Source organism: Colobus angolensis, unplaced genomic scaffold (assembly GCF_000951035.1).
Source record: "Colobus angolensis palliatus isolate OR3802 unplaced genomic scaffold, Cang.pa_1.0 Scaffold6, whole genome shotgun sequence".
NCBI classification, from domain to species: Eukaryota; Metazoa; Chordata; class Mammalia; order Primates; family Cercopithecidae; genus Colobus; species Colobus angolensis.
Window position 1 is genome coordinate 20,579,095 of NW_012119598.1, and position 11,428 is coordinate 20,590,522.

Consider the following 11,428-nt stretch of genomic DNA (forward strand, 5'->3'; position numbering starts at 1 on the left):
TGAAACCCCGTCTCTACGAAAAATACAAAAATATTAGCCAGGCATGGTGGCACATCCCTGTGGTCCCAGCTATTCAGGAAGCCGAGGCAGGAGAATAGCTTGAAACTGGGAGGCGGAGGTTGCAGTGAGCAAAGATCGTGCCACTGCACTTCAGCCTGGGTGACAGAGCGAGACTCTCTCGAAAAAAAAAAAAAAAAAAAAGGAGTCAATAAAATGTGTTCTGCATGAGAAACAGCCTTTCTATATCAGGAGTGACTGTTTTAAGAAGGGTATTAGCTTAAGTATAGTCTTCTATACTTTTTTCCTCTAGAGAAAAACTCTACTAATTGGGCTTAAATTAACTTCAGTCGTCAGTTCACCCAAAATATTGGTATTTTCTCCTCACTTCCTATTATCCTTACCCACTGTACTTTAATTTCTGTACCATGGATCTCTGTGCACAATGGTTCAGGAAGACCAGTATAGAGGAAAAAGAGGCCACTCCAGTCAGCTGGTGCTAACATAATTCAATTCGACCATAAACACCCCTCACCATCATTAAGGAGAAGATATGGACCATAAGGAAAGAAGCAATAGGTCCTTGGAGACAGCAAATACATATAAGGCATATTTCCTTCTAGTGGCATTCATAATCTGGCTGGGTCTTCAGACTAGTACATACATTAGAACAAGGCAAAAATAAGTCATGTGTTTTCATAGCTCAGTGGGAGAGAAAACTTCTAGAAAGGGTGCTCTGGAAAGTCTTCATGGAAGACATAATATTTTAAATAAACCTCAAAGGAAAGATAGAACTTAATACAGAGAGGTAAGAGAAAAGAGGAGAACCAGCATAGGACATATCTTGATCAAACACACAGAGATAAAAAGCTTATGAGGGATGGTCAGTATTCACAGTATTCATGAAGCACAAGGGCACATACAAAATCAGGAAGGAAGTAGGAACAAAGGGAAGGAAATATTTAGGGGAGTGAGGTCCCAGAGCTCTAGTTTCAGTCCTACTACTATCTAGTCATAAGACCCAGAAACGTAACTTCACCTTTGCAGATGTAAATTGAACAGGTTTAATTGGGTGATCACTGTGAACTTGCCCAAGTCTCCATAAATCTTGGGAGTTGAACGTTAAGTTTGCCATTTTACAGACTTACAAATCTTTCTTTTCTCTTTTCTTCTTTGACACGCGTTGAAGGTCTTCTCCATGCCTACTACACTCTCTAATTTTGTCTCCCATGCTGAGTCCGTTTATCTTAAAACAATCAGATATACAGTACATCTTCAGGCCACATACTGGAGGTGGAATTATAGGGCTTTGTATTAGGCAGGTGATATGGTTTGGCTCTGTATCACCACCCAAATCTCATCTCAAATTGTAATCCCATGTGTCAAGGGAGGAGCCTCATGGGAAGTGATTGGCATGGGGGTGGTTTCCCCATGCTGATCTTTGATAATGAGTGAGTTCTCACGGGATCTGATGGTTTAAAAATATTTTGACAGTTGCCCCCTTACTTGGTTTCTCTCTCCTGCTGCCATGTAAGACGTGCCTTGCTTCCCCTTTGTCTTCCACCATGATTGTAAGTTTGCAAAAGTCTCCCTAGCCATGTGGAACTGTGAGTCAATTAAACCTCTTTTCTTTAAGAATTACCAAGTCTCGGGCAGTGCTTTAGAGCAGTGTGAGAATGGATGAATACAGAAGAATTCTCCAAAGGGACAGAACCAAGAGGGCTATATACATGTGTGTATTCTCTCTGATAAACATATATATATGGGTTCTCATGATCCTCCCCTTAAGTTTGATAATATATATATTATATATATATATCCTTTTCCTCCAGACCATCCTGGGTTGGGTTATATATATATATAATTAGTTCATCAGAGAGAATTGGCTCACATGATTACAAGGCAACATCCCATGAGAGGCTGTCTGCAATCTGAGGAAAGAGAGAAGCCAGTAGTGTGGCTCAGTCCAAGTCCAAAAGCCTCAAAACCAGCAAAGCCAACCATCCAAAGTCTGAGGCCAAACACCTGAGAGCCCCTGGGAGGCTGCTAGTACAAGCTCCAGAGTCCAAAGACTGAAGAACCTGGAGTCTGATGTCCAAGGGCAGGAGAGGAAGCCAAGTGTCCAGCATAGCATGGGAAAGACAGAGAGAGCTGGCTCAGCAAGAAAGCTACTTATCCCCCTTCTTCCACCTGCTTTGTTCTCCTCTGGCAACAGCCTCACAGACATACCCAGGAACAATGCTTCACCAGCCACTGAGGCAATCTTAACCCAGTCAAGTTCACAATCTTAACCATCACAGGCTCCCTGCGGAGGATATCCAAATAACAGTCAGGTGCATCAAGGATGCCTGCAGATCGTTTTGGTCATCTAGCTCCTTTCTTTTCCATCAACAGTTTTCAAAGTGGTCTGTCCACTTGACCTCTATGTCCTCAAACTATAGTGTCATTTCTTAGACTCAGAACTGGTTTCTGCCATCACACATTTTACTGAAACGTTATTTTCAAAGATTATTGCTGACGTCCTAATCACCATTCTATGATAATTCTCTACAGAATTTTATATTGCTAACTTATGGATACAGGAAAGTGGCATTCATGGCCCAGAGCCATAAACACTTCCATATTTAAGAAGCTGATTTGGGGTATGGTCAGGACAAAGTAGAGAATGGTGAATTCCCAGGACTAGTAAATATTACAGATCAGTTCAACTTCGTCCAGAAACACTGAGAGGATATTTCCTCCTAACACCAAATAAGTAGCATCTTCTCCAACATCAATCAATTTGTTGGTTATTCCATGCCACAAGGGTGGCCAGCAATTCAATTCGATTCTGATACTAACTCCCTGAGTTAGCATCAGACGCCATGGGTCAAGGCTCAGTCCTGCAAGGTTGCCCCACGTAAGATGTCAGTCACAATGGGGTATTCATGAGATAGGTAGACTGGTTGATTCCTTACTTTAAAGTAGGGAATAAGATGGTCTGGAGGAAGAGGATAAAAATCCTTCACTCAAATTCTAGCTTACCCCAATCAGTAACAAATGACCCAAGAAGCTATTAACTGTAAACTCCTGCTACAGAGGGTGGGGACTTCCCCAGAACCCCACATGCACAGTTAGACTTATACTCCAACGTGAAGTTACCCCTTCCTCATTTTAATGCTAAAATTCATGCCCAGGGTGGATATTAAAAATTCGAATGCTACATATGATGTATGAATAAACATACTGACCACTGCACTAGTGATGGAAGTCCCCTCTTGTACATGCCCTGACATAACCCTTCCCTATAGAAAGACCCTATAAAACTAACCCACACATTACCCTCTGGGAGCAGCTTACTCCTTTTTTCTTTTTCTTGGTGCTGGCTCCCTTGTGCACAAGCTGAAAAAACTTTCCTTTGCTATTATGTTTGGTGATCTTTCTTGATTTCTATCCTGGGATGTCAGAAGAACCCAGGGCAGTGGTAACACCCAGGCTTCCCGCACTTCTGCCTGGCTAACTACAATTTCATGGGTTCTCATGACCCTCCCCTTAAGTTTGATAATTCACTAGAATAGCTCACAGAACTCAGAAAAATGCTTTCCCTGCTATTACTTATTACAGAGCTAAAAAGCTTATGAGGGATGGTCAGTATTCACAGTATTATAAAGGATACAACCCAGAGACTTCCAAATAGAAGAGATGCATAGGGCAAGTTATGGGGGGAGGGATGAGGAGCTTTCATACCCTCTCCAGCTCTCCAGGTGCACCACCCTGTCAGCACCTTCACATGTTACCAACCTAGAAACTTTCCAAACCCCATTGTTTAGGGGGTTTTATGGAAGTTTCATTATGCAGGATGATTACATAATTGGCCATTGGTGATTGAACTCAATCTCTAGCTTCCCTCCACTCCTCAGTGGTGAAGAAGGCAGGGAAAAGCTGAAATCTTCGACCCTATCATAGTTGCTTGGTCTTTCTGGAGACCAGCTTCCATCCTGAAGCTATCCAGGGGCTCTCAGTCACCAGTCATCTCATTAGCATACAAAAGACACGCTTATCACCCAAGAGATTCCAAGGGTTTTAACGTGCCAGGAACTGAAGACCAAGATCAAATATTTATTTTTTTAATTATACCGCAACCACCCTATCTAGTGTTAACAAGGCATGTCATGATTCTACCTCCTGGTTCTTGAATAAGAGCTTCCTGCTTTTGGTACAGAAGGAATGCCTAGAATGACCCAGAAGTGATGATACTTCTTATAGTAATCCTTCAGTCCAGGACTGTATTCATGAGCTACTTGAAGCTAGTAGAGGCATACCACAGGCTAAGTCAGCATATCTGAAAGGTTGAGGATGAATCAAAAAGAGGATAGTATTTTTAATTTTTTAATTTTTAATTTTTGTGGGTATGTAGTATGTATATATATTTGTGGGGTAGATGGGATATTTTAATAAAGGTATGTAATGCATAATAATTATATCATGGAAAATGATGTACCCATCCCCTGAGCATAATTATTCATCAAAAATCCATGGTGGTTTTCACAATGTTTAGTCGTTTGCCCTTTGTTTGTTTCATACTCCACATGTCCCTCAGATCTCATCAAACAACAAGCTTTCCACTGGAGATGACATTTTTGGAAGAGCCTTTCAAATCCACATGTCAAAGTCTCTTCACTGAACCCAGGCCTTCAAAATCAGCTGACAGGTGTGTATTTCTTATTGAATATGACAATATCACTTTTCTCCCAACACATTCAACCTAGATATACCATCTCCCCCTGAAATAAGATTCCTACCAATTCCTCCTACTTTCTTTTTCTTTGTTTTCTTTTTTGTTTGTTTGTTTGTCTTGCTTTTCCTTTTTGTCAGTAGGACAACTATTCATTCTCAACTTCTCAAGTTTACAACTTGGGACACAAATTCAATGTTTTCTTTTCCCCAAACCCTATATACAAGCAGTCATCAATCCTGTCACTTATTTCTCAGGAAGAATTCTTACATATGCTCATTTTCTTCCATGTCTCTGACAACCTCTGGTCATGAAGGTCAGCTCTACTCCCTAAGTGTTGGAGTAAACATGTTTGTTACCTCATAGCAGGAGAGTGGCTACTCTGTTGCCACCAGTTTCTCCGTCTTAAGCTAATGCTGCACATTACCATAGGATTAATTTGATTAAGAAATTTCTTTCTTTACTAAAATTCTTTCATTGAAAATGTAATGGTTCCCATTGCCAAATTTCTTAGCCTAGTCTTTTAAAATTTTATTCTATTTTATTTTATTTTAAGTTCCAGGGTTCATGTACAGGATATGCAGGTTTGATACATGTGTAAACACGCGCCATGGTGGTTTGTTGCACCTATCAACCCATCACCTAGATACCTAAGTCCAGCATGCATTAGCTATTTTTCCTGATGCTCTCCCATCCCCAGCAATCCCCCACCAGGCCCCGGTGTATGTTATTCCCATCCGAGTCTCCGTGTGTTCTCATTGTTCAGCTCCCACTTGTGAGAACATGTGGTGCTTGGTTTTCTGTTCCTGCATTAGTTTTCTGAGAATAATAGCTTCCAGCTCCATCCATGTCCCTGCAAAGGACATGATCTCATTCCTTTTTATGGCTGTACAGTATTCCATGGTGTATATGTACCACATTTTCTTTATCCAGTCTATCATTGATGGGCATTTGGGTTGATTCCATGTCTTTGCTATTGTGAATAGTTCTGCCCTGAACATACACATACATGTGTCCTTATAGGAGAATGGTATCTACTTTTTTGGGTATATACCCAGTAATGGGATTGCTGGGTCAAATGGTATTTCTGGTTCTACCCTTGATTTATAATCCTCTGGGTATATACCCAGTAATGGGATTGCTGGGTCAAATGGTATTTCTGGTTCTAAATCTTTGAGGAATTGCCACAGTGTGTTCCACAATGGTTGAACTAATTTACATTCCCAGTGTAAAAACATTCCTATTTCTTCGCAACCTCGCAGGCATATGTTGTTGCTCGACCTTTTAAAAATTGCCATTCTGACTGGTGTGAGATGGTATCTCATTGTGGTTTTGATTTGCATTTCTCTAATGATAAGTAATGATAAGCTTAAGCTTTTTTTTTCATATGTTCATGGGCTACATACATGTCTTCCTTTGAAAAATGTCTGTTCATGTTCTTTGCATGCTTTTTAATGGGGTTGTTTTTTCTTGTAAATTTGTTTTAAGTTCCTTCTTAGCCTAACCTTTAAGAGCTTTCACAGTCTTAGCCTTGCTAAATGTTTCAGATGCTTTTTCTTTTCTCCTAAACATGTAACCCTCACTCCAGTTATATTGCTCTATCTATTCGGGTGTATCGGAGATGCTAGCAAACCTGAAATTGAAAGATCAGAGTTCAAGTTCAACTTCAGCCACCTGATTTTTATGGGACTTAGAAAACCCACTTATCTCCCTGAGAATATTTCATAGGAATAATAAATACCATCATCTTAAGGTCATATTGATTAAAAAATTAAATAAAAAAAAAAAGGTTTAACAAATCCCACCATACTATACAAGCTAAAGTATTTATTAGCTATCATTGATTCAGGAAACAGAAACTGTGTCCCACTTACTGCTTTATTTCTGACTAACACATAGGCCATCAATAAATATTAACTGAGTAAATGCACAAATGAATGATATTGTAATTGGCTTTGCTATCTCCTGAGATTTGTGAAGAACTTTTTCTGACACCATAACTTACTTCCTCTGACTCTTAAGCCTTTATGAGCTGTAAAATTTTAGCTACATTTTTATGTGAGTCTGACTTGTCTTCCCAGCTAGACCTTAGTTGAATTGAGGACAGAGATTTTATTATGTCTCTTTGTATTCTTGCATAGTATCTATCATCTTGGCAATAACTTTACACCTTTTAGCAATAATATAAAACATTGATATTATTCCTAATACAGTTATTTAAATTCTCAAGAACGTGTGTGTGTGTGTGTGTGTGTGTGTGTGTGTGTGTGCGTGTGTGTGCATAACAGATCTAACTAGGTCAGAGAGCTATAATCACTTCTGAATTAACTGGACTCTGAAATCAAATATCTCACCCTTATTAGCAGGTGTTTCCAAATTTAGTGTCTCTCTCTGCTACTAATTTGGGGAAAACACCTTCCATGAACATACCTTCATTCCACCCACCAAAATGTTACCTAAGATGTCATCCTTGGACAAATATGTTCTTCATCAAAATTTTCTACTTGACATGTGTTTCATTTTGTTTCCTTTCATTCCTAGATATCCAGAATATTTAATTTTATAGAAACACGAGTACCTCTTATGCATATGACCTTAGATTTTTTGTTTGCTTGTTTAAAAATAAGTCTATTTGAAAGGGCTAATTGACAGAACATTCAAATAGTTTTTTGGAGCTTTATGGCAATGAGAAGAAGAAAAAGTGGGCTTGAGGAATAAAAGTAATAACCATCAGTATCTCATCTCACAAATTGAAATTTTATTTCATGCAACTGACTTCTTCACTTTAGCTTTTTATCATCAACATGAGGGATTTTCCAGTAGAATCTGAACAATTTACATCGCGTGTCATTGCAACAGCTTTTCATTTTGTTGCAGTTGAGGCTGGTAGAAACCTAAGAGTTAATTTTAATAAGACTAATCAGCCAATCTTGACAATAGAGGGGAAGGAACAGGGACAGGTAGATGACTGTATGTTTTGACATTGGACCATTAACATGCAAATCATATGCAAAATCATATGCTAACAACTTTGCGCCTTTGTTTGTGGTTGGACACTTTTTTTCCCCAAATGGACTACAGCCCTGATTCAATCCTACACGGAAAGGCACTTAGCAAAGCATCTGATATGTACAAGAAAAACGTAAACTGCTCTCTGAGTGCTTGTTTTGACCTCTTTGGAAGAGTGGAATTCCTTTAAATTTGACTTTATTGCCTGTTCACTGGAAGGGAGCACCGAAGCATGGCAGGGAACAGAAGCCCATGTAATGCCCATAGCCACCGCACACAGTAAATGACAGTAGTGAGAATGCAGGCCAGCCAGCATAGGCAGCGTTCTCCACATAATCCAGAGGCCACGGCATAGCTCCCAGGAACAAGCAGCATTAATTATAGACTAATGATTCTATTTGCATGCACATTTTTAAAAACAGTAGTGAACGTAGTCCTAATAATTGAGGATGAGTGAGATGAGGCTGCATTAAAATGCTCTACTGAGTCTCTTATCTCCTTTTTTAAAAAGACCTCTGTCACCTTGGTGCTCCTCGGTACACATTAATATTGGGTAATCATGCAGTATGGAACATTATGCTGGTTCTTTACAAATTCAATCACTTCATCAACCTGTTTTTGAGGTGTTTCCCTTCTCTACAACCTCTTATAATCATAAACTCAAGATACTAGTGGGGGATAAAAAAATACATCACAATTTTGGATGTAAGTAGAAAGACAACGAAATACAAGAAATTTTGAAGTAGGTAGGAATAGAAAAATTGTACAGTTAAATAGTCAGACATTTTGTATGTATATTGGGATTTTGTTCTGGTACAATCAAGTATCAGTTTACATAGTTCAGGCAACCATGCAGCAGGAGGACAGGAGAGGAAAAATCAATTTAGCAGAATAACTCATCACTAGCCTCAAAGTCATGGAGGCTGTTCAGACCGTTATGGACTCAAAAGTATACCTTGTGCCCTCAGGAGAGTACATCAGCCAAACCAAGAGCTAAGACTTGCAGCTTATGAGAGCCAGAGGCCAGGGATGCCCTAAGTTGGATTTTGTCTCCATAGGCTTCCTCCAGCCATTGCCAGAAGAGCTGCTGGTCATCCAGGAACCTTTTTATGCAGAGTGATTTGTGTTCTGAATTTAGAATAGCCAAGCAGATGGCAGTTCAAGGAGATCTGTGTTTCCTCTTAAAGTTTCTTCTTTTTAGAAACTGATTTTCATAAGATTTGTTATATACACTCTTCGTTGCTTTATGTTTTTGTTTTTTTCATTTCATTCATATTCAGATTTTGGGACAGAAGCATTTGAAACAAACTTAACTCTTGGTTCTAAACCCATGTGGGTTGAATCTCTCACTTTGACTTCCTAGTCCCCACAATTTCTCGACAGTACAATTTTTTTATGGAATAAAGATAAATTTCATTTAGCAAAAGAAAAAAATGACAACTCCTCATTCTCCTCATAACAATTGTCAATACATTCATGTTCTCCCAATATTAGGAACATTGAAAGCTGAACTGTGGCACCTTAAATATTTAAAATCTACAGTTTCACTAAAGCCTCTTAATAAAAGTCGTGGCATAAGGAATGAAGACCTTTGATGTGCTAGAGTTTGTATAGCATGTGCTAAATAAATGCCTCATGTCACACTGATTGTCCAAGCTCATGGTTAAAACAAGGCTCGAGTGATCAAAAATCAAAGGTCCTTATAGAAAGGCTCTAAGAAAGTAAATATTTTCATAGAATATTTGCAACTGAGAAACGCTATCAAGATCATCTCCTTCTCTGTCCACATTTTGAAGATGAAATAACCACATTTTGAAGATGAAATAACACAGAAGTTATTGCATGCCACTGATTGCCAGGCTTGTTAGTAACAGAACTAGAATTAAAACACAAGTCATCTGGCATGCATTCCAGAGTTTGAGGTGGTTTTTACACTCCCATGTATGATGGGTTATAATGAAACTTTTCACAAGAAAATGGAGATGGGAAAGTTTGTGTCTCTTCATTGTTTCACGGTATGAACATGGTATGGGCAATTCTCACAAGCCTTCTAGGTATGTTTTTCCATTCATAGCAGATAAGCATTAGAACCTGACCTTAGAAGGATCTTTTAGCCTTATTATTATTAATTATATCAATATTAACTTTTTATATTGCTATAGATTTTTCCCTTTAAAAGTTCTTTTACAAGCTTCATTCATTCACTCAATCACTTTTTCTTAAGTCCTGTACAATCAGTTGTCTTTTACCTGCATTATTTTATTTAATTATTAGTTTGTTTTACAGGCTGAGAGAGATAAAGTATAATGTCTCAGGTTATTGTTACTGGTCAGCGTCAGAATCATGTATCAAATCCTGGTCTCTCTGACTCCAAAGCCCAAGTTCTTACAGATGATTTATTCACTTATTCATTCATTCATTCATTCAAAAAAATATGCATGAAGTCCTACCATTGGTAAGCACTCTCTAGACATCAGTTTAAAGGTATGAACAAGATGGACTGAGTTCCTATCCTCATAGAGCTTACTTTGTAGGGGGGGGAAACAGGCTATAAGCAAGCAAATTTGTAAATAAATGACACAATTTCTGATAAACGCCAAGAAGGAAAAGCTAAGCAAAAAAAGAGGGATGGAGTGGTATTGGGGTGTATATTTTACAAAGAGAGGGAAGGGAAGGACATTCTCAGCAAATGATATCTAACCAGAACCTCTATGATGAGAAAGAAAGAGCTACAGAAATCTCTGATGAAACGAAGACCCAGAAAATTAAGCCAAATCATAGGAAAATAAAATCCCCCTCCCTGAAGTCACACAGCCAGTAAGTGACAGAGTGGGAACCAAAGCCGAAGCTCCCACTCCTGCCTTCTTTCCACTACAACACACATGGTTTTCTGCAGCTCAACCTTAAACGAATCAGTTGTGTCACTTTATTTTTCTTACATTCTCCTTAAGTGTTTCTAAAAGTTTTTTCACATAGAGACAAACAAGGGAAAGATATGTCTTCCCTTTGCCTGTTAGTTAATCAATGAATTTACTAAACACCTTCTAAGAAGCAGTTCTCAGAGGATATCAGGCATAAGAATTCTTCACTTTTTCTAAAGGCAGAGGGGAACAAACATTCTCATACTTAATGTGTCTTCCTGAATAATATTTCTTCTACTGATACGACTAGGAGTGGTTTCTATAATACATTCATATCTATTTCATTTGTTTTTGAAATTGTACTAAGGCTTGTTTGTTCCCCACTGGCCAAAATTGGAAGAAAATCCAATATGAGGCAAATTACAGGGATTGGACCCTACTGTGCTGGGATTATCTGAAAACCCTGGGCTGGCACAGTCCAAGAGTCCTGGGAGAGGGGCCTCTGGCTTTCCATCCTTGGTAGTCTCCCCAGGCAATGCTCATTGTCCAAGCTCATATGGCACTCAGATAGGTGGAATGACTCTACTAGCAGTGCCCATGCTTTCCAAGCCAAAGTCAGTAGCCAGGATCCTCACTGTCACTCACAAGGCCACAATGTGATGATCGATCTCCAGGCATTCCCATGGAATGGCAACTTGCTACCTACAGAGGAAATCCATGGGAATAGATGCCATTTGTCACCTACACAGCCCACTGCCTTCTACCTTCCAAGTACTGACGTCTCCAGCTCTCTTTCTTACATTGTCTCCTGTCTGTCTCTTACCTTCTTCTCTCTGAGACAATCTAG